The following is a 24,467-nucleotide window of genomic DNA, read 5'->3' on the forward strand; positions in this document are numbered from 1 at the left end:
GGAGCTTGAAGTCAAGGGCAGAAACTTGTGCTACTGATGTATTTAGCTTACATCTGAGTGCCTAGATTGACACATTGTAACAAACCCTCAGCTGTGTGAGCAGGATTCGGTTTCATGCAGCAATATTTTTGCCCGGATGTGTATATTTTTTCCTATATACAACTGATCGTAGTCGGACGTTGAGATGCCGGTCTTGTCTATGTTGGTGACTACAAAAGACCCCGATAGCGACCACGGCAGAGACTACTGGTAATTGGGGGTCATTGATATTGTTGACCTTCATCGGACGCAATATGGCAGCGTTCACCCGGCCCCTGACGTCACTGACAGCTGACACAGGGGTCCCATAAGGACTTTATCTGTGCAACAGGCGGAATAACAATGCAGAGCGGACATTAACGGATCCAAGGGGCCCGCACACAAAGAAAGTGAAGAGGCAGCAATGTTCTTAGTGTCACTGAGGTATGAGAGGAATGGGGGACCCGTGGAGCCACGTCCTGGGCTCCAGCCGAGGGGCAGCACAAAGACGGCTCAAGACGGACAATAGGGGACCCTGAGCATGGAGGAAATCCCATTGTCCCGCAGGATCTGGTCCCCTTGTAGAAGACAATGCAGATTGTGACTTCACCTCCTTGTCCTGCTCGGTCACGGAAACTTTTGTTTTGGCTAAAACTTTTCAGAAGTGAGGAGGACAATGGGCACGGAATAAAAGCCCGGGGGCCACATACGGGCCAATGGACAGCAACGGACTGTGCCGGCTGAGGAGGACCAGTCAACCGGGAAGGGGTTAATGGCGACAGTAAAATAATATTCTATTCAGTTATTTCTAAGGTGACTACCACAAACAGACGCCATGACAGTGACCCCCGGGGGGCCTTATCCAGATTTCCACAGACCCTATAAAGCAAATAATTCTAGATTGTTCTATAGGGTTAGATTCCAATACTAAATGCTGTGTGTCAGTCTACACTGTAGTTCTGGAATTCTATTCATGAACCAGCAGGAGGAGGAGGATGAAGAGTTCTTCTCAGATAAGAGTTCTTCTGCAGCGTAGAATCGAGAGGAGTCCGCACGCAGGAATATAAAGAACCCCATACAATATCAGTTACATCTGTTCCTGGGAGAGCTGGGTAACAACCAATATGACCACCATTAGAGGAACAGAATAGTGTATTGAGGTGCCACCCAGCTTTCCCAGGTTCCTGAATGGCAAATCTAAAGCAGTAATGCAACCCCATCCGCCTAATGTTCCCTGTAATGACCGCCATATTGGTAATCACCCAACTTTTCCAAGAACAGATAGAACTAAAAATCAGATTATTTTTTTTTAGATTGACTCAGGGATTTATATTTACTGGGAATTTTTCTTAGTATATATAAGGATGAAAAAAGGAAACGTAATGAGGTGTTTAAAGGTAAACCGCGCCGTAAAGCTCTTAATGGCGGTTTCTCTGTCGCTGGTTTCACCCACATCAAAGTGACTTGATGATTCTTCCCCGCTAATCCTCCTCCATTATTGCTTAATAACTTCACAAGACGATGGCGAGGAGTCTCTGATGGAGAATTAACTTATCAGTGGGCCACAGCGTCAGTAAATCCCGCGTTCAGGAGACGCCGCCTTTGTGCCGGGGGAAAAGCTCCTTTTATTTGTGGAAAGAGAAGACGCAATGACGAGGAGATCGACAAACAGCGAGAGACGGCCGAGAAACCCAAGACGATCACAAGAGGCCAATGAGTCACAAGTCAAACAGCGGCGGCCGCCATATTGGCCGGAGTAACCTGTCACCATCCCACACACAAAGAGGGACGGGGCCCCTGATGGATCTCCGGGAAGTCACCTCAGCACATTCCTGCCTTATCACCCCCAGTGTGTACAGTCACCAGGGGCCGCTACCTGACGAGGAGTCATCGGAGGGTCAGCGGAGTCACCAGGATGCCCCAAATCATCAATTATCAGCAGAGGATGCTGGGAAATCCTCGCCTTTCCATAACGCATGGGCCAAAAGGGCATCAGGAATGGGGCCCGGTTGCTCCCTGCCCATAAAGAAGGGGCATAGGGCATCTCTGAGCTGGGGGGTCTCCCCTGCCCCAGGAGCTGCCTTTATATATAGCTTTACCTTTGCCCCTCCTCACATTTAAATACTATGTAGGGCATGATGGGCCTTGTCCCCGTTTCCGGTTGTTTTCTAAAGTTACGGTACACGTGGAGAGAGCTGCGCAGGTTCACGCGACCCGTGGGGAACGGGCATGAGTCCAAAATAGAGCTGGGTCCCTCTGCTCATCAGGGCCCCACGGAAAAGAGATTTCGCTTATGTGTATATCTTTGCCCCCTCCAACTTTTCATACCTGGTAGGCCGAAAGGGTATCCTGACCCTTGGGCCCAATTTTCCCTGCTTTGGTTTGAGGCCACATAGCAGCCGCAGAAAATGAATACAACGTTCTTCTCATCTTTACCTATCATGAAGGACAGAAGGGCATCGTGAAATTTGGCCCAATCTTCCCTCCCTGGTGCGTGTGGTGAGATGGTGGATGGGGCCCACCTTTTTCCTGGGCCTCATAGCAACCGCAGTAGCTGCCTCTACGGTACCCGCACCTCTGCCCCCCATTTGTCCCTGAAGGACAGAAGGGCATCATAAAACTTGCCATGGTCATGTTACATACGCTGAGACGGAGCCATGTGCAAGTAGTGTAAGGGGCATAGGGACCACTGGAGCCGGTCCCTCACAGCAGCCTAGTCCCGGGGTTCTGATTATTTGTTGTGAGATGATCCGGTCTGTGGTTTCCTCAGATCATTCATAAAAAAAATGTGAAAAATCTTTTGTTTTAAAAGCGTTGTCACAAAGTGTCGTCATTTGTGTAATCAGCTAATGGATATTTTTTGCGCGCTCAGTTGTCTGCGGCGACGTGATCCGTCCAGGACGAGGCCGAAATCATTGATTTTCCTTTCGTTTGAAACAATAATGTGAATATTGGCAACGAAAGCTGACGGGGAAAATGGAGCGTTTAACGAATCCGGACGCGGCTTCCATTGTCATTTTTAATATTAATTCTGTTAATTACTGAAAGACGGGTTAGCGGCAATTAAAGGGCCAGTAGAACTAAAATCAGCAGATTATGGGGGCGCCAGTCGGATGACAATCACACGATGGTGGATGACGCGCAACTATGAAAGTCGCCATTCGGCACCGACCTTACTTTTATCACAGACGGCTCATCGGATCACCAAAAATGGCCAATAAGATTTAGGTGTATATATATATAAAGAAAAAAAAATACAAAATGAGGCCACCATCTCAGCTCTTACTGAGATTGCCACCCAACTTTCCCAGACTCCTGAAAAGCAAGTCTCTATAATTATGAAGTGATGGATGAGTAAAGGGTTAACAGTTTCATACCTAGGCAGATGTGCCATTCAGGAGTCTGGGAGAGCTGGAGGACAGACCTTGTGGCAACTTGTCGCCACCCAGCTTTACCAGAACTAAGACATGTACAGGTCGTGTTATATTGTCACAGCTTTCCCAGACTCCTGTAAACAAATCTATACAGTCCAAAACTAGTTGGATTTACCATTCAGGGGTCTGGGAAAGCTGGGTGACATCCATTGTCAGATAATGGAGGCCATATTGTTTGTCACCCAGCTTTCCCAGAAACAGCTATATCTAATAAATCTCTGAAACCAGGACTAATACACTGTATATGCATCATATATATTATTACACCCAGCTTTCCCAGACTCCTGTAGGATATCTATAGGGAGTGATACATTCAAAACAAGGGAGATTTGCCGTTCAGAAGTCTAGGAAATCTGGGTAAAAATACCTGCCAGTAGCTGTAATGTCAGTCATATTAATTGGTACACAGCTTTCCCAGAGACAGATAAGTTTTTTGTTTTTTTTAAAGGGGACGATCCAAATCTATTTTTTTGTTATGTTTGTTTGCGTTTGGCGACACGACGTTCCATCAAATATTTTATCGTCTGTTTTCTTTAACTCTGGCCCAAAAATAGAAAAGAACAAGCAATGTGCGCCTTACGTGCAGTAAATAAATGCGCGTTTATTCGGGGTGCGCATCCCCCCTCTTGATAACTCGTGTCTCCTGACGTCCCATATGCCCCAAGAAACCTAAATAAACAACCGGTGAAAGCGCCAAAACAAAGGATAACAGATGGCGCAGAAAAACCTGAACCTGTCAGCGCGGCCCATGATGCATTGCAGGCCCGAAACGCGTCAGGGAGGCTTCACAGTGTTATTCGAAGGAAAGAACCCGTTCCAGGGCGTCATTTTTCATCTATAGGGTGACGAGATTGTTTAATGGGGCTTGAATCTTGGCCCCGTCATTCAGTTTGGAAATGGGATTTTGACTCTCACTGCGTTTCGCTCTTTTGTGTTGACTCTTCTATTACAGCCAATCAGTTTCCTGGCACGAGGCCGGTGTAAATCTTCTCTGCATCACAGGTTTATATACTGGATGTATAGATATGGCCGCCAACGGTCTCTTGTGAACGCGCTCCGGGACCGTCCGAAATAAAACGAGCTCTGGGATATCTCAAGACGCGGAAATCCTATGTCAGGCTTACGGTCTATAGGCGTGCGATAACCGCTGACGGATAAAGGAGGTTCAATCAACTGCACAGAAGAAATCGAATCTGCCCCATCTATATGTACCCCAATAAAAGGAAGACACACCCATCTATATGTACCCCAATAAAAGGAAGAGACCCCATCTATATGTACCCCAATAAAAGGAAGAGACCCCATCTATATGTACCCCAATAAAAGGAAGAGACCCCATCTATATGTACCCCAATAAAAGGAAGAGACCATCTATATGTACCCCAATAAAAGGAAGAGACCCCATCTATATGTACCCCAATAAAAGGGAGAGGCACCATCTATATGTACCCCAATAAAAGGAAGCTACACCATCTATATGTACCCCAATAAAATGAAGAGACCCCATCTATATGTACCCCAATAAAAGGAAGAGACCCCATCTATATGTACCCCAATAAAAGGAAGCTACACCATCTATATGTACCCCAATAAAAGGAAGAGATACCATCTATATGTACCCCAATAAAAGGAAGAGACCCCATCTATATGTACCCCAATAAAAGGAAGAGCCACACTGGGGGTAAGAGGGGTCCTAGTAACTCTTCGAAAACTCACCCCCACCCAGCAGGACCACCAGGGATAATCACACATGTCAACTTTTGACATCAGTGAGATTCAGAAAACAGGTGGACGAGGCGCCGCACGCATTTTTCTTTATGCCCCGGGCGCCTATTTATTTAAGGGGAGCCCCTGAGCTACGGCCATTAAATCACAACTAGTACATATGACCCCCTTCATCCCACTCCAAAATGAATACAAACCCCCATAAAGTAATAAAGACCCCCAGACTCCTAAATACAATCCCCGATCTCCTACACAAACACAGTTCCCAGATCAGACCCCCTTAATACATGCCCGGGACCCCATTAATAAATACAGATCCCAGATCAGACCCCCTTAATACAGGCCTGGGACCCCTTTAATAAATACAGATCCCAGATCAGACCCCCTTAATACAGACCCCAGACCCGCTTAATAAATACAGACCCCAAGACCAGACCCCTTAAATAAATACAGACTTCCTGGAGTCCGGAAGATTTCGCCTTTTTTCCGGGAATCTCCTGGACATTCCAGGAGAGTCGGCAAGTACGGGGTTAATATGTATTAACCATCAAAGTGCCTTATATCTTCATGGCTCTTAGCTCATGTTTGCAATTTTACAATGAATTTGCGTTTCAATTCCTTGCCATTTTCAAAGTCTCTGCTTGCTGTCAGTGAATGGACACATTACATGTACAAGTATTGCTATATTAGAGTTTAACTTCTTTTTACTGAAGGGCAGTAAACGACATCATCGCTACATCTCCCTATATAGGGGGTATACAGGACCCTGTGATGGGGGATTATTGTCCCATCCTTGTGTTAGGTAAATTGCGAGGGTTAATTATCCAGGTTTATGGAGGGATAAGTCCTGAATCGACATATAAAAGACGGCGGCGCTCAGTAATGGCCGTGACTGGTTTATAGCTTCTCGCCATGCTGCTTTGATGTATCACATATGGGTTTTTCTTCGTCTTTGATCACTAGCTCAGCAGGTAGGCCGAGGCCTCATCACCGCGGCAACCGGCCCTGAAAGAGACACCGACTCAAGTCAAAACACACAAAGGACCTCACAATATTTGTCGTTCTCTCCTGTCAGCCATTGCTTCCTGGGAAAGCTGGGTGGCAAACAAGATGGCCGCCATGGTAGAAGCTGTGACGCTGCTTTCCTAGGCTCCTGAGTAGCTGATCCATCTAGTGGTCAGTCATTTACAAATGGTCTAAATCTCTAAATGCGCGTTTGTATCCCTGACTAAAGTTGTCACCCAGCTTTCCCAGATCACTGAAAGGCAGCGGGAGCTGTAACTGGCAGATATTTGCCTTATTTTGTAGTCTGGGAGTTATAATGGCGACTATATCAGTTGTCACCCCGCTTTCCCAGATCACTGAAAGGCAGCGGGAGCTGTAACTGGCAGAAATTTGCGTTATTTTGGAGTCTGGGAGTTATAATGGCGACTATATCAGTTGTCACCCAGCTTTCCCAGATCACTGAAAGGCGGCGGGAGCTGTAACTGGCAGATGTTTGTGTTATTTAGGAGTCTGGTAGTTATAATGGCGACTTTGTCAGTTGTCACCCAGCTTTCCCAAATAACGGACATAGAAAAGAAACCTGACAGAAAACGACGACTCCAGTATGTAAAGGGACAGGGAAACTTTCTACGAGCTCTCGGGGGCCATAATGACAGGACAATGGGGTCATGGGGTGTTATTTATGTCAATGGGGGATGACCAGGTCAGCGCCACGTAAAGAGCTGCGGGTGTTTGGATTCTCCCCATAACAATAGTCCTGACAGAGAGGAGAAGATACAACTCCCAATGTGAGATATCTGCTGGGAGTTGTTGTCACAGAACTTATAAAAAGGGAACTCTGTCACCAGGACGACCCCATCTATGAGATGCCCTTATACTAGTGGGAGCAGACAACAGGTCAGGTGCCCGATTATCAGACTTTCCGGACTGGAAAGCCTAAAATCACATAAAAACGCCCCTTTTATGCAAATTTAAACAGGCCACACCCCTTTTGTCACCCGATTCGCGGGGCAATCCGGTGAACTGTTGGGAGGTATGCATACCTCCCAACTTTTGAATTCGGAAAAGAGGGCCATTTTAAGCCACGCCCCTAACCACGCCCAATATCCGGCATAAACACATCAAATCACGGCCAGATCCTTCTGCAGATAACGTGCGCACATTATCACTGCGGATCTCTGGACTGTCCGGATATCACAGATATTAGGGATCCGGTTATGTCGTCTTTGTGTTACTTTTCCTATCTTGGGTATAACATTTTCTCATCACGGCGGCAGCGGCTGCTGCAGGACAAACCAAAAGGCTGAGAACAATGAAAGTCAAGAGGGAGACCCTGTTGTGGATGACTTTTCAATTGACAGGTAGCAGAGTTACATGATGGGGATTTTTTTTTTTTTTCAGTTGTGTTACTCTGCTACCGGTCTATGGAAAAATCATCCACACGCAGCCCCCCCTGTAGATAGCGCCAGACACAGCCCCCTGTACATAGCGCCAGACACAGCCCCCCTGTAGATAGTGCCACACACAGCCCCCCTGTAGATAGTGCCACACACAGCCCCCCTGTAGATAGTGCCACACACAGCCCCCCTGTAGATAGCGCCACACACAGCCCCCCCTGTAGATAGCAGCACACACAGCCCCCTGTACATAGCGCCAGACACAGCCCCCCTGTAGATAGTGCCACACACAGCCCCCCTGTAGATCACTCCACACACAGCCCCCCTGTACATTACGCCAAACACAGCCCCCTGTACATAGCTCCACGCGCAGGCCCCCCCCCCCTGTAGATAGCTCCACGAGCAGCCCCCTCCCCTGTAGATGGCTCCACGCGCAGCAGCAGCAGCCGCCCCCCCTCCCCTGTAGATGGCTCCACGCGCAGCCCCCCCCCCTGTAGATAGCGCCACGTGCAGCCCCCCCCCCCTGTAGATAGCGCCACGCGCAGCCCCCCCCCTGTAGATAGCGCCACACACAGCCCCCCTGTAGATAGCGCCACACACAGCCCCCCTGTAGATAGCGCCACACACAGCCACCCTGTAGATAGCGCCACACACAGCCCCCCTGTAGATAGCGCCACACACAGCCCCCCTGTAGCTAGCGCCACACACAGCCCCCCTGTAGATAGCGCCACACACAGCCCCCCTGTAGATAGCTCCACAACACAAACCCCCTGTAGATAGTTCCACACACAGCCCCCCTGTAGATAGCTCCACACACAGCCCCCTGTAGATAGCGCCACACACAGCCCCCTGTAGATATATCCACACACAGCCCCCCTGTAGATATATCCACACACAGCCCCCCTGTAGATATATCCACACACAGCCCCCCTGTAGATATATCCACACACAGCGCCCCTGTAGATAGCTCCACACACAGCCCCCCTGTAGATAGCTCCACACACAGCCCCCCTGTAGATATATCCACACACAGCCCCCCTGTAGATAGCACCAGATACAGCCCCCCTGTAAATAGCTCCACACACAGCCCCCCTGTAGGGGCCACATTGCCGCCAGAGCGGAGAGCGGTAGAGGTAGCCGGCCCTACTGCTGCCACTCTCCGCTCTGCTTTTGACGTCACTCACCATCAGGAGTCTTGCAGCGGTGTTCTTACTGGTGTCGATGCCGGCCCGGAAGTGGACCAGTCCAGTCACCTGACCGGTGAGGTCAGGTGACAGGTCAGGTGACTGGACTGGTCCATTCCCGGGCCGGCATCGATCGCAGTGAGAACACCGCCAAAAGACTCCTGCCTTCTTCTGATCGCTGCTGCAGTCAGCAGCGATCAGCAGTTTGGATGCAGCGCCCAGCGGGACATTTTGCACACCGCCGGGACAGTGGTGAGAAACCGGTACTGTCCCGCCGGATCCGGGACGGTTGGGAGGTATGGGTATGCTGCATCTTCTCGCGACTCCGGTCAGTTTCCGCGTCAAAATCAGTGCCAAAAAAACTCTGTGTGAACAGTGCCCAAGTTTCGTCTTTGCAACCCATGATTCTGAGAAAATTTCATAAAACACTAAACACATTGACAAAGTTTTCTTTTAAAAGAAAGAAAAACTATAAATAAGGCCCCATGCACACGACCCAGGGAAAAACGGCACAAAAAAACATGGCGTCTTCCCTAAAAACGCTGCGTGGGAAGACACGCTTCAGGAATTTTACTGTCTATATAAACATAAAAAATGCAAAATAACATAATGAGTAGAAAAAATGATATAAAAATCCTCCTTTAAATCACGCGCCACTCATGCTCCGCGCTCTACGCTGCGCTGTCGCCGCCTTGTGCTGTATACGGTAAATACTGCCACGCTGGCGTTCTAATAAAGAAAGAACAGACCAATGATAACGACTATTGATTCTTGGCGTCTTCTTGCTCTTGTTAATCCAATCAGATAAGAGACGGCGATGTCCAGGACAAGACGTTTTATATTTGCGCTTTCTTGTCGGACATGTGTCTCCGGTGGGCGAGGGGAAGATGGTCGGATAACAAGCTCCTGTCCAATATTTCTCCTCCGTCCTCAGCTCAGTGTTCGTGTCTGGGGTCATCCATCGCACGTTAAAATATGGCAGACGTAGCGGTCGCGTTCTGTAGGAATTTCAAAGTGCCGAGGAAAACACAAATGGCCGCCTATTCATGGGAAGTGCACCTGTTAGCTGTGTCTAGGGGGGGCGGCGGCCATTTTTGATGGATAGTTTCCTAAGAATACACTGTATGGGGCGGCCATTTTGATGGATTGATTCCTAAGAGTACACTGTATGGGGCGGCCATTTTTATGGATAGTTTCCTAAGAATACACTGTATGGGGCGGCCATTTTGATGGATAGTTTCCTAAGAATACACTGTATGAGGCGGCCATTTTGATGGATTGTTTCCTAAGGCGGGATTCACACGACCGGGTCGTTCCCGAGCCTGAGTGTCGGCCGGTAAAATCGGCCATTTTGCCCGGCCGGTTTGCATAAAGTTATGCATCCGTGCCGGGCCGGGCAGATCCGGACAGTGACATCAGCGGCAGCTCCTGAAGGGGAATCCCCATGTGTTCGGGGATTCCGCTTCAGGAGTTTCCCCTGATGTCACTGCCCAGATATGGACAGAGACATCAAGCGCTCTGTCCAGGAGCGGAATCCCCGAAAACACGGGGATTCCGCTCCTTCAAGGAGCTAAAGTGCGGCTAGCACATAGCAAAGCGGGGAGATACCTCCCTGCTCTGCTATAGTGGCGTCGCTACAGTAGTAGCAGCCGCAGTAGTAGCAGCTGCTAGCGGCGCCATCGAAGGTGTCGCCGGGCCAGGGAGCTTTTAACAAGCAGGGGAAGGGAGCCAGCGCAGCGCTCCTTCCACCTGCTGTACACCCCGGCCCTGCCACACAGTGTACAGCGATGCCATTCGTCAGAATGGCATCAACTCCTCCTCCTCACATGCACTCTGCGCTGTGAGGAGGAGGAGATAGAGCGCAAGAGCCGGAAAACCCATCCGTCACTCGGGACACATCCCGGTGATGGCCGTGTATTACCCGGCCCCATAGACTTCTATGGGAGCCGGGCGGCCGGGTACCCGGGCAAAGATAGAGCATGCCCTATTTTTTGACGGCCGGATTTCCCGGCCGTCAAAAAATCGGTCGTGTGAATAGCCCCATTAGGGGTCTATTATTCCTAATGCAGCCGGGTGCCGGCCGATTTATGAACGGCCGGCACCCGGCCGGGAAACCCTGCCGTGTGAATGAGGCCTAAGAATACACTGTATGGGGCGGCCATTGCTGATGGATTGATTCCTAAGAATACACTGTATGGGGCGGCCATTTTGATGGATTGGTCCATTCCCTGTATAGGGGCAGCCATTTTGATAGATTGGTTCCTATCCTGTCACTAAATGGCGTCCATCATGTTATACTGATTGATTTATAGAGACCCGGAGAAGTAGGTTTGTTATTAGGATTTAAAGGGGATTTCCACTTTTTTTGGTCTCGGTTTTGTTATTGGTTGTCAATCAATTAGAACATTTCCTCTTGGATTAGGCCCCACGCACACGACCGTATATTTCATCCGTAATTACAGACCCATTCATTTCTATTGGCCACGGACGCCTTTCCGTATTTTTACTGATGGGCGTCCGTGCTGAAAAAATGACACAACCCGTCCTATTCTCATCAGTAATTACAGCACTGACTCTCCCATAGAAGCCTATGGGCGCTTCCGTAAATACGGACGGCTACGCATGTGCATCTGTAAACCATCCGTATTGACAGAAGCGTTGCTAGGCAACATGTTAGTGTCATCATTTGCAGCATCCCTCTATTTTTTTTACGGATCCGTATATACGGTTCAAATACGGATGCAATACGGAGACAATGTAGTTAGCACACGACCGTATTGTCATCTATCCGTAAATACTGTCCGTAACCGTCCGTCACTTATCCGTACATACGGAACCGTAAAAAAAAGAGGGTGGCTGCAAATGATGTCACCAACATGTTGAACAGCAACGCTTCCATAAATACGGACGGTTTACGGAAGCGCCTATGTGAGAGTCCGTGACGCAATTACGGACAAGAATAGGACGGGTTGTATCATTTTTTCCGTGGCCAATAGAAATGAATGGGTCCGTTTTTACGGATGAAAAATACGTTCGTGTGCATGGGGCCTTATTCTGTAATCCTCTAATCTCACACATATAAATTATATCATTATTCAGTGAGGCTATAAAAAAAGGGCGGGGCCGTGACAACCGTACATTCATTTGCATTTATAGTTGTCACTTTATAAGTTCTGCTCCATATTTATCCCTCATAACAGGAATTTTCTTAGTTATATCTGTGGAAAGCTGAGTGACAACCAATACGGACTCCATGACATCACCGCTAGGGGTTACCACCCTGCTTTCCTAAGCTTCTGAAGAGCAGATGTGCCTAGTTATGCAGCAATACAGGCTGCCATATTGGTTGTCACCCAACTTTCTTACAAGCCAAGATATTTTTTCAAAGAATTTTTGACAGAAGAGGACGCCTCAAGGACTTCTATGTACAGGTGATATTTTATTCTAGGAGGAGAGAGTCTTAACTCCATTGTCTCCCTGCAGCAATAAAAAAAAAAAAAAATGGAACTCCCCTTTAAGCCTTCCGAATAATAATAACAACACCAGCTCTTCAGTGATGAATGTGCGAATTCTCAATCACAAGTTGTCTCGGTGATTCTGCAGTTGCTGTGAACGCCGGCTAATCTGACACGGCACGTGTTCAATTCTTCCGGATAAAAATCGCGGTTTACGCCGCAACGAGAGGACCAGCGCCATCTCAGCTGCTTAACATCGTGAGGCTCAGGAAATAAAAAATATACCAGAAAAGGCTAAATATTATTTTCAGCTTGTTACAGGGTGTTAAGCGCCGACTTCTCCGCGGGCGGCTGAACGTTAACAAACAAATCTGATCATGGCGCGGAGGTGATAAGCGATACTGCGTATTTGTCGCCAGACATTGTCGTCCACGGGAGGGGGGGGCACGAATAATAATGTCTTCGAGGCATTGTTCCCTGCACCGTGCCCTTTATAGCAGGCTGCGTATAACACATCACAGGTGACGGAGACCGCGGCCGCAGACGCTGTTTTCAGTGCGACACGAGGTCTCTTAGGAGCCGAGAGCTACAACGGCTACAATGACACAGGTCGCTGAGGCGTGAATACTTTAACCCGACGAGTGTCGAGTCCTCCTTATATAAATCTGCCTGGTTTCTTAAAGGGATTGTCCATCTCAATGTTTTGATTCTAGCCTGGGCCGAGCTGAGTTGTCACGTGGACTCACAAACTGATTTCAGAGATAAAACATAAGGGGGAGGACTCTGACAACCATTTTCTGGCGTGGGAAAATAGTTGTCAGGGAGATGACGCGTGCTGCTACAATGTAGAAACCATACTGTGATAGGAAATAATGGCTGATCTACTTTCCAAGGCTTCTGAATGGCAAAAACACATCAGTACTGGAACAGTAGATATATCACTGCATAACTAGGTCTATTTGTCATTCAGGACTCCGGGAAAGCTGGGTGAGTACCGCTATAGGGCCATTTTTGTTGCTACCCAGCTTTTTCAGGAACAGATATAACAACCTGATAGAAGATGCCGGAGCCCCGAGGACACATTAATAACCGGAGCTGCGGCCTCAGTGACTGATCCTGGACGCCTTTACCTCATCACCCATCATCTCTGATGGACTACTCCTCTCACTGTTATCAGCCGCTGCACAAAACATCACAGACCGCTCAGAAACCCGCTCTTCCCTCGTCAGCTCTTCTTATCTCCCAGAGTCATGGACAGGAATTGTCGATTTCCTCTGAACGTTTATTTACTGCTGGAAACCGAGACTGCAGCAAGAAAAGACAAAGATCTGCAAAATAATATCCAAGAAGAAGGAGAAGCCTGGAAATAATCACCAACTCCGCACTGCAGGCATCTCCAGGGACACTCAGCTGTATCTAAGCTTATAATGTGTGATACTGTCTGCTGAGCCGCTGTATCTAATCCTATCATGTGTGATACTGTCTGCTGAGCCCCTGTATCTAATCCTATCATGTGTGATACTGTCTGCTGAGCCCCTGTATCTAATCCTATCATGTGTGATACTGTCTGCTGAGCCCCTGTATCTAATCCTATCGTGTGTGATACTGTCTGCTGAGCCCCCGTATCTAATCCTATCATGTGTGATACTGTCTGCTGAGCCCCTGTATCTAATCCTATCATGTGTGATACTGTCTGCTGAGCCCCTGTATCTAATCCTATCATGTGTGATACTGTCTGCTGAGCCGATGTATCTAATCCTATCATGTGTGATACTGTCTGCTGAGCCCCTGTATCTAATCCTATCATGTGTGATACTGTCTGCTGAGCCCCTGTATCTAATCCTATCATGTGTGATACTGTCTGCTGAGCCCCTGTATCTAATCCTATCATGTGTGATACTGTCTGCTGAGCTGTGTATCTAATCCTATCATGTGTGATACTGTCTGCTGAGCTGCTGTATCTAATCCTATCATGTGTGATACTGTCTGCTGAGCCGTGTATCTAATACTATCATGTGTGATACTGTCTGCTGAGCTGTGTATCTAATCCTATCATGTGTGATACTGTCTGCTGAGCCCTGTATCTAATCCTATTATGTGTGATACTGTCTGCTGAGCCGCTGTATCTAATCCTATCATGTGTGATACAGTCTGCTGAGCTGTGTATCTAATCCTATCATGTGTGATACTGTCTGCTGAGCCGTGTATCTAATCCTATCATGTGTGATACTGTCTGCTGAGCTGTGTATCTAATCCTATCATGTGTGATACTGTCTGCTGAGCTGTGTATCTAATCCTATCATGTGTGATACTGTCTGCTGAGCCGTGTATCTAATCCTATCATGTGTGATACTGTCCGCTGAGCCTTTAAAGCTTTGTACGTCACGTTGTCACCCCCCCCCCTCCCCCTTTTCTACACGGGGCGATTATCATGTAAAATATTGTAGAGAAATATCTGGAGGTTCCCGATCATTGGACGGCGGGGACATGATCAGCGATTGTACGATCAGGGAGATTTTGATCGCTTGTCATTGATTGATTCTTTTCTGATGACCTAAAAAGCGCGGTTTGTCGGCGTTTTACCTCCTCGTCCGGTATATACTGCACATACATGTTTTTCGATCGTTAGCGGCTCGCTATATCGTAGACCGGCGCTCGTTTTTACCAGTCCATCGCGGGTAGAAGCGCCGTTACTTACAGTGTTAAATATCTGTTGTGATAAATTCACAGATTCTCTCATCCAGATGGCGGCGAAGCTCACGAATCCGTGTGAACGACACTTCAATCTGAGCAGCACAAACAACAACCTCCTGTAAGTAAACCTGCCCACACATCCACAACCTAACAAGTGCGTGATACCGCCGCAGACTTGTGTATCTAAGCTGTGAAAAGTGTGTCAGCTGGGTCCTTGTCAAACAACTAGAAGAGAAGGGGTTAAGATGGAAGTAAACAAGCGACGCTGTCACCTCAGTGTCAGAACAGCCATGGCGGCTGCTGCAGGTTTATGTAGAGACGTGGTGACAAGTAGTGTTGCCGCCGTGATGCCGGGGATAGCATTCAGGACCATTGAGCATCTAGCTGCCCTGTAGTCCACCCTATAGGATCATATAGGAGGCGTCTTGTGACGTCTGTCGCCCAATATGATCCAAGAAATGTGACTTTGCCGCATGCACTATCTTGGCACCAGTCGTACCTTACCAGTGCCCCCATTTCATAATGCCATTTAGGCTCCCTTAACCCTCAAAATACCAGTCTAGGAAGAAAAAAGTCGACAACTGCTACACATCTACCTGCAGCAGCCGGCGCCGCCGCCGGCACCGTCACATGACGCTGCCCGTTCTGGCACCATTTTGTAGTGCCCATTGGGTTTGATCGTTCCCCCTGCCCCCACAGTAGGGATGGAAGATGATTTATTTTCGATCTCCTGGCGGCCATTTTTCCCTGGAAAACGCGATGAGCGTAAATCGATAGGGGTTGCCACCCATTGTATCTCCACACGTGGCACTCCGCGGCTCTTTAAAGGGAAGCGGTAACCTTTTATTTTTTATGTACATTTTTTAAAGTATCTCTCGAGTCTTCACCTATGAGCTAGATCTTCCACTGCTGTGTGGGGTATTATAGACATGAAGGACGTCTTTGAATGTGACCCAAACGACTCTGGTGGTATAATAATTAATAGAAAAAAACACCTATTCATAACCGCGTACAAAAAGTGGCTTCAAGGCCCCGGGGTATTCAGCGCCCTCGCTGCCTGATGTATCTGCTACCAATGTCGTCCTACGTATAAATAATGGCGCATTGTGTACTCCATACAGAGCCGAGGCTTCCCATTATCCTACATTGACCTTGCTGCTCCTGAATCCTCTCCATAGTAGAAAAAATCTATAATTATCTGGCAAATAAAGTGCAAACAGCCATTAACCTGTGGGTGGGAAGCTCTGCAGACCACTGATGGCTTTATCTGTGAGGGACATTAGGGGGGGGGGGGGTCGGTGCCTTGCAGGGTCTCCTCTCGTCAGGATCCATTGTGATCATTAAGGTGCTTGACTTCAGCCATTAGATACACAAATCTCATGTTTGCTAAGGAGATGGGAGTCATTGTGTCGTCTTCTTCTCCCAATATTTGTTCTGCAAGGTGAGATTGTATCGTGTGCACATGGGAATTTGGGAGCGACGCCTGAAGTCAAACATAGACAGGTCCATCCTGGAGTTCAGTAGGAAGTTGATCATTGATATTGTTGAGTTGGCTTCATTTCAATTCATTCGGATGATAACCTCAATGTCACCCCATACTTCTAATGGCCATTGAAATCCACCCTACATCTATGAGACCTTTGGAAAGTGGTGGCCGACTCCGAGATTCCACTCTCACCACCAGCTCTTCTCCACTGTTGGATCTCCATATTCATGTGGCACTTCCTGCACAACTGCAGACCCAGCTCTTGCAAGGTCAATGACCAATAATAGCCGTCAATGATAGATATCAATGACCAATGATAGCTGTCAATGACCAATGATAGATGTCAATGACCAATGATAGGAGTCAACGACCAATGATTGAATTCAATGACCAATGATAGGAGTCAATGACCAATAATAGCCGTCAATGACCAATGATAGCTGTCAATGACCAATGATAGATGTCAATGACCAATGATAGAAGTCTGTGACCAATGACAGATGTCAATGACCAATGATAGATGTCAATGACCAATGATAGATGTCAATGACCAATGATAGGAGTCAATGACCAATGATAGGAGTCAATGACCAATGATAGGAGTCAATGACCAATGATAGAAGTCTGTGACCAATGACAGATGTCAATGACCAATGATAGCCGTCAATGACCAATGATAGCTGTCAATGACCAATGATAGATGTCAATGACCAATGATAGAAGTCTGTGACCAATGACAGATGTCAATGACCAATGATAGATGTCAATGACCAATGATAGATGTCAATGACCAATGATAGGAGTCAATGACCAATGATAGGAGTCAATGACCAATGATAGGAGTCAATGACCAATGATAGAAGTCTGTGACCAATGACAGATGTCAATGACCAATAATAGCCGTCAATGACCAATGATAGCTGTCAATGACCAATGATAGATGTCAAAGACCAATGATAGAAGTCTGTGACCAATGACAGATGTCAATGACCAATGATAGATGTCAATGACCAATGATAGATGTCAATGACCAATGATAGGAGTCAATGACCAATGATAGGAGTCAATGACCAATGATAGAAGTCTGTGACCAATGACAGATGTCAATGACCAATGATAGATGTCAATGACCAATGATAGATGTCAATGACCAATGATAGGAGTCAATGACCAATGATAGGAGTCAATGACCAATGATAGAAGTCAATGACCAATGATAGAAGTCAATGACCAATAATAGATGTCAATGACCAATGATAGGAGTCAATGACCATTGATAGAAGTCAATGACCAATGATACATGTCAATGACCAATGATACATGTCAATGACCAATGATAGATGTCAATGACCAATGATAGATGTCAATTACCAATGATAGATGTCAATGACCAATGATAGATGTCAATGACCAATGATAGACGTCAATGACCAATGATAGATGTCAATGACCAATAATAGATGTCAATGACCAATAATAGATGTCAATGACCAATGATAGGAGTCAATGACTATTGATAGAAGTCAATGACCAATGATAGATGTCAATGACCAATGATAGATGTCAATGACCAATGATAGATGTCAATGACCAATGATAGATGTCAATTACCAATGATAGATGTCAATGACCAATGATAGATGTCAATGACCAATGATAGATGTCAATGACCAATGATAGATGTCAATGACCAATGATAGATGTCAATGACCAATGATAGATGTCAATGACCAATGATAGATGTCAATGACCAATGATAGATGTCAATGACCAATGATAGATGTCAATGACCAATGATAGGAGTCAATGACCAATAATAGGAGTCAATGACCAATGATAGAAGTCAATGACCAATGATAGAAGTCAACGACCAATGATAGATGTCAATGACCAATGATAGACGTCAATGACCAATGATAGACGTCAATGACCAATGATAGATGTCAATGACCAATGAGTAAATTCCAGGTTGTTATCAGCCATTGAAGTCCACCATATATGTAAATACGAGGCCTCTGAAAGTCTAGGCCCCCTATTATCAAAGGAGTGAGCATGTTCTTTGTCATTCATCAGCCTCAGAGCAGTTAATACTGGACAATAAACGGTGTCCGTCTCAAATGTTTAATCGTTGGCCAACTTTGGTTCTCAGTTCTGGGTGACAAAGTTGTAAGTAAGAGCTGAAAAGTTGAAATTTGGGCAGTAAGGGGAGTATGTGGAGGTATGGAGGTCCTCCTTCCAACGTTTACAGACCATCAGCCCACCCAACCCAGGTGTCCACCACTTGAGGTTTAATACGAGACCCATGTCTGATGCTAACAGTCTATAGGACTGCAATCTGATTCAATGGCTGCTTATGACACTCATCAAGTTATTGAACGTCTCCCATAAAGTAATGGTTGTGGGGATGTCACTAGACCCAGATGTCTAGATGGTGCCAGGTGAGTAATAGTGCATGTCTCTCAACTGTAGGACCATCCCAGGGTGTAGTCCATAAAAAATGGAGGTGTCCGTACAGTACTTTCTATAGGGGTAAGCCACGCCATTGCTATGGATCCCAAAAGGTGGAGGTCTCAACCCAAATTGCCCCAACCTAGGTCCCCAAAAAACTTTTGTATCAAGATAGCCATTTTTTACGGTACCTAGGCATGTTAGGTTGAGTCAGAGAGGGTGGAGAAGGTCAGGCTAAACTTGTCTGTGGCTCTATCCACATTTTAGCTGGTCCAATGACTGTGACGCCTGTGACAACCATTTTTCCAAGCCTGAAATGTGTCCAGAGTGGTTCTCATGTCCTTTCTCCCAGGTAAGGGCCTGTTCACATCAGCGTAGGCTTTCCGTCCCGGGGTTCCGTCTGAGGTTTCCGTCGGGTGAACCCCGCAACGGAAAGTCAAACTGAAACCGCAGCTTCCGTTTCCGTCACCATTGATATCAATGGTGACGGAAACATTGCTAATGGTTTCCGTTCGTCACCATTCCGGCAGGTTTCCGTTTTAACGACGGAATCAATAGTGGAGTCGACTGCGCGGTTTCAGTTTGACTTTCCGTTGCGGGGTTCACCCGATGGAAACCTCCGACGGAACCCCGGAACGGAAAGCCAACGCTGATGTGAACAGGCCCTAACAGACATGATTAAACTACGCTCCGTCCAGGATTGGGAATATTAGAAAACAGAGGTTAGAAAAGATGCATCATGGGACAAAACCAAAGCCATAAATGATATGAGGTTGTATTTCCCAGTCTCCGGCCCGATGATCACTGATGTCCTATGAGGGTTTCATCAATGTAAATTTATCGAATGACGAGAGTTTTGCTTTAAGTCCCCCCTCCCCCTGCCTGGTATTATGTCCTATATGAAGATCTCCATGACGGCATTGGCACTTTCCGCTAATCTTGGCATCTCTGCTGGGTCCGTTAAACTAAACTGGCAGGATTGATGAACACTGTCCAACCTGATGAGGAAAGTTGTGTGACGGAGGCCGGACAGACGTGATCGGAGGCTGCGGGGGGAGAGGCTGGACGTGAGTCCGGACATCAGAGCCCGGAGTGATCTGACACATCCAGCATAATGTCCTCCCTCCAGGAAAGGCCCACACCAGAGACTAATTGAGCTAGACAAGGATAATGCTAATCCGCATTCCTGGACAGTGCCACCGCAGACTGTCGCAGTGCAAGAGCGACGGCTGGGGACACGTTCATTGTCCGCAGTCCCTCTACCAGCGGCAGGAGATGCACCTGGATGCTGGGACCCCATTGTTTTATATCAGTAATTCAACCAGTAGAGGGGGCACCCAGGCCCTGGTACCAGACAATGCCCAAAGACCCCTCTCCCACAATGAGAATACACCAAGGCCCTGGTACCTGACAATGCCCAAAGACGCCCCATGCCACATAAGAGCAGGGGTGTAACTATAGGGGGTGCAGAGGATGTACCAAGGCCCTGGTACCTGACAATGCCCAAACACCCCTGTCCCACAGTGGGGGCTGCAGGGGTGTAACTTTAAGGCGTTCAGAAGATGCACCAAGGCCCTGAGACCTGACAATGCCCAAAGACCCCTCTGGTACTTAAGAGGTCAGCAGGGGTGTAACTATAGAGGGTGCTTAGGATGTACTCATGCCCTGGTACCTGACAATGCCCAAGGACTCCTCTGCCACATAAAGGGACAGTAGGGGTGTAACTATAGGGTTGCATGGGTAGCATTCATATCTGGACCCTGGAGCTAGAAAAGGCCTAAAAAGACCCTCTGCCAAATGTGAAGCGACCAGTGCTGCATATAATGAGTGATAGTTGGGCGACCCTCTTACAGTTTTTGCATTGGGGTCTATGAGCTTCATGTTACACCTCCGGAGGGTAACAATCAAAGATATAACGTGAAGCTCTTGGACCCCAGTCCCAATTCTGTAACAGGTCCCCACCTGCCATGTGCCATTTATAATCATTTTATCTTCTTATGAGGCTTTGGGACCCACTCCGGTACCAGGTACCCTATAGCTACACCCCAACAATGACTATTGAGATGGGGCAGAAGTGGCGCAGAATATACATCTGTATGCACGGGTAAGCAATGATTACATCTTCAGAAATTTCCAAAAATTTCCAAAAATTGACATAATAAAAAAATTCTTCAAATAGAAAATTTCAAAAAAGAAATATATATATATATAGGATACACACGACATTCTCAAGAATTTGAATGGGAAGACGCTGCCTCCATCACAATACTATATATAACATATATCCTCCATAACCGCTCCACTCGGGGCCCAAGTACACAAAATTACCATCAGGGAGGGGGCTCCATTTTTTATTTCTAAAGCAATATTTTTCTTTTCTTTTTTTATGCTGTGCCAGGAATAAGATGCCCGCTGTATATATATATATCATGCCATAACGTCATATTAAATATAGTCTGAGAGTAGGACGGGTGTCGGAGCGCTGCACGGTCTGGACGTGAAGAGGTTAATATACCAGCAGCGGTGACTAACCCCCTTCAGGACATGTGGGAGAGTTGCCACATGTTTCAGGCCGGCTGCTCTGACAATAGTCCTCAGACAAGAGGGGACGATGCTCTGACACCCGCTGCCTCTGCATTGAAATCTCTTTTCGTTGGCCGCCCGCTCCCCCCCTGCGCGCGCTCACAATGTGAATGGAAACAGCAGGTCCAATTCCCATCGCCCCCCCCCCCCCCCCCTCCGGAGCGCTGCGCAGAGCTCTGCAGAGCATGGGAATTCCAGCAGCTTGGATGGCAGGCCGGGGGCCCGGGCGATGTGGGTACAGCTGCCAGTGCAGGTGTACGGTGTGCGTGACACGTGGAATGCGGCGCAGGTTGCCGGGTTCTCACAGAGCACAAAACCTCCTTTATATAAAAAAATTAAAAACGAAGGAATTTTTTTTTTCCACTCCGCCGCAATGAATCCTGCGTCCAGACGGAGATAACGAGCGGGCAAATTACCGGAGAATCAATGTGCGGCCCGGAAGGAGACTCCATACAAAATCAGCAAAATCATCTCTAGTGGTCTTGGTGGGCATTCAACAGAGGACCCTATAAAAAAAAAAAACGGAAATGTCTGGACCGTATTTCTACCTATTTTTTAGACAGTGAAAAAAAAAATGCCGAAATATATCGCCCTGCGTATGTCAAAACGAGACTTTTTTGGCATATACGCTGGGTGAACCGGGCCCTATGGATGCGTTCGGCCTTCCCGGCGCGTAGGCCGGATGAATGAGCCTAAATCTCGCCGCGTTGCATGTCCTCTAGATGCGTCGGCTGACAAAAACACGGCCAGAAGCCCACGCGGCTGCGGGCCACAATGTGAACAGGGTTTTTATAATTCTATTTACTACAAGCAAACGACCTCGGAACGCCACAGAATGTGCGACTCCGACCGTAGCCCGTTTTTTTTCGGGGGGTGTTTTGGTGATAGTTCTCCCTCCAGCGCCCCCAGCCTTTATTTTTACTTGGCCCTCTGTATGTTTGGCTGCCACAGGCCTGAGCCCCCGGGTCCCTTCCACCTCCCCGGCGCTGACACAGGATAATTGTAGACCCACCGACACCTCATTGTTCTCGCCCCCTCGTCCCTGATAATGAGATTCTGAATTTCGAGAGGATCATTATATGAGATTGCAGTGATTTCCATCCTACGCACAGCGGCATATTAAAGCGATGATCAGTATTGTTCTCTGTTATCAGCCATTTCAAAGTGGGAGGGGCTGACTGTCATGGGGTCATTGGACAGGAAATCTGCTGTGTGCGGGAAAATATCGCCCCCTATAATCATAACTTTATCCAGATGTCATAGGAAGAATTAGGTGAAGGATCTCTATAGGTCGGAGGCCTGAGATCGGCACCGTAGCGACCGCTTGTTACATTGTTGCGATTTTAAATGATCAAATGTTTCCAATACGAAGATTCGAGGAGTACGGTTAACATTCGGTCGGTATTTAAACGTGGGTGATGTTCCTTTAAAAAGTCGATAACGCGTTGCTCTAAGTTGGAGGGAGAATCTTTTCATCCACATACGAGCGCACGCTGAAGGCGGAACACAATGGAAATCTGCACCGGGGACGGAGAAAATCCATCAGATCAAATACTCAATCTCTTCCGACAACTTCTATGTGACAGATTAAAGAGAGAGCGCAGCCCGAGAGGGGAGGGGGAGATGATGAGAGTCAGGCGGAGGGTCAGGAGGCATCAGACAGCAGAGGAACAGAGAGACAGCCAAGTATGAGAGATGATAGAGAGAGACAGCCAAGTATGAGAGATGATAGAGAGAGACAGCCCAGTATGAGAGATCATAGAGAGAGAGACAGCCAAGTATGAGAGATGATAGAGAGAGACAGCCAAGTATGAGAAATGAGAAGAGACAGCCAAGTATGAGAGATGATAGAGAGAGACAGCTAAGTATGAGAGATGATAGAGAGACAGCCAAGTAAGAGAGATGATATAGAGAGACAGTCAAGTATGAGAGATGATAGAGAGAGACAGCTAAGTATGAGAGATGATAGAGAGAGACAGCCAAGTGAGAGAGATGATAGAGACAGCCAAGTATGAGAGATGCTAGAGAGAGACAGCCAAGTATGAGAGATGATAGAGAGAGACAGCCAAGTATGAGAGATGATAGAGAGAGACAGCCCAGTATGAGAGATCATAGAGAGAGAGACAGCCAAGTATGAGAGATGATAGAGAGAGACAGCCAAGTATGAGAGATGATAGAGAGAGACAGCCAAGTATGAGAGATGATAGAGAGAGACAGCCAAGTAAGAGAGATGATAGAGAGAGACAGTCAAGTATGAGAGATGATAGAGAGACAGCCAAGTATGAGAGATGATAGAGAGAGACAGCCAAGTATGAGAGATGATAGAGAGAGACAGCCAAGTATGAGAGATGATAGAGAGAGACAGCCAAGTATGAGAGATGATAGACACAGCCAAGTATGAGAGATGATAGAGACAGCCAAGTATGAGAGATGATAGAGAGAGACAGTCAAGTATGAGAGATGATAGAGAGAGACAGCCAAGTATGAGAGATGATAGAGACAGCCAAGTATGAGAGATGATAGAGAGAAACAGTCAAGTATGAGAGATGATAGAGAGAGACAGCCAAGTATGAGAGATGATAGAGAGAAACAGTCAAGTATGAGAGATGATAGAGAGAGACAGCCAAGTATGAGAGATGATAGAGAGAGACAGCCAAGTATGAGAGATGATAGAGAGAGACAGCCAAGTAAGAGAGATGATAGAGAGAGACAGTCAAGTATGAGAGATGATAGAGAGACAGCCAAGTATGAGAGATGATAGAGAGAGACAGCCAAGTATGAGAGATGATAGAGAGAGACAGCCAAGTATGAGAGATGATAGAGAGAGACAGCCAAGTATGAGAGATGATAGAGAGAGACAGCCAAGTATGAGAGATGATAGAGAGAGACAGCCAAGTATGAGAAATGAGAAGAGACAGCCAAGTATGAGAGATGATAGAGAGAGACAGCTAAGTATGAGAGATGATAGAGAGAGACAGCCAAGTGAGAGAGATGATAGAGAGAGACAGCCAAGTGAGAGAGATGATAGAGAGAGACAG

At 47.2% G+C, this 24,467-nt stretch overlaps 1 protein-coding gene and 1 long non-coding RNA gene across 3 annotated transcripts in view; one reads left to right on the plus strand and one right to left on the minus strand.

Annotated features, from left to right (window-relative positions):
* Positions 1–24,467, plus strand: part of KIRREL2 (kirre like nephrin family adhesion molecule 2) — a 93,158-nt gene that overhangs the window by 29,093 nt on the left and 39,598 nt on the right. The gene's annotated exons all lie outside the window — the stretch shown is intronic.
* LOC142661651 (uncharacterized) lies at positions 5,864–8,835 on the minus strand. The gene is made up of 2 exons (XR_012850780.1): positions 8,764–8,835; positions 5,864–6,182 (listed from the first exon to the last, which is right to left on the minus strand). It is a non-coding gene; the product is annotated as an uncharacterized LOC142661651 (long non-coding RNA).

This window comes from Rhinoderma darwinii, chromosome 10, assembly GCF_050947455.1.
Source record: "Rhinoderma darwinii isolate aRhiDar2 chromosome 10, aRhiDar2.hap1, whole genome shotgun sequence".
Taxonomy (NCBI): domain Eukaryota; kingdom Metazoa; phylum Chordata; class Amphibia; order Anura; family Rhinodermatidae; genus Rhinoderma; species Rhinoderma darwinii.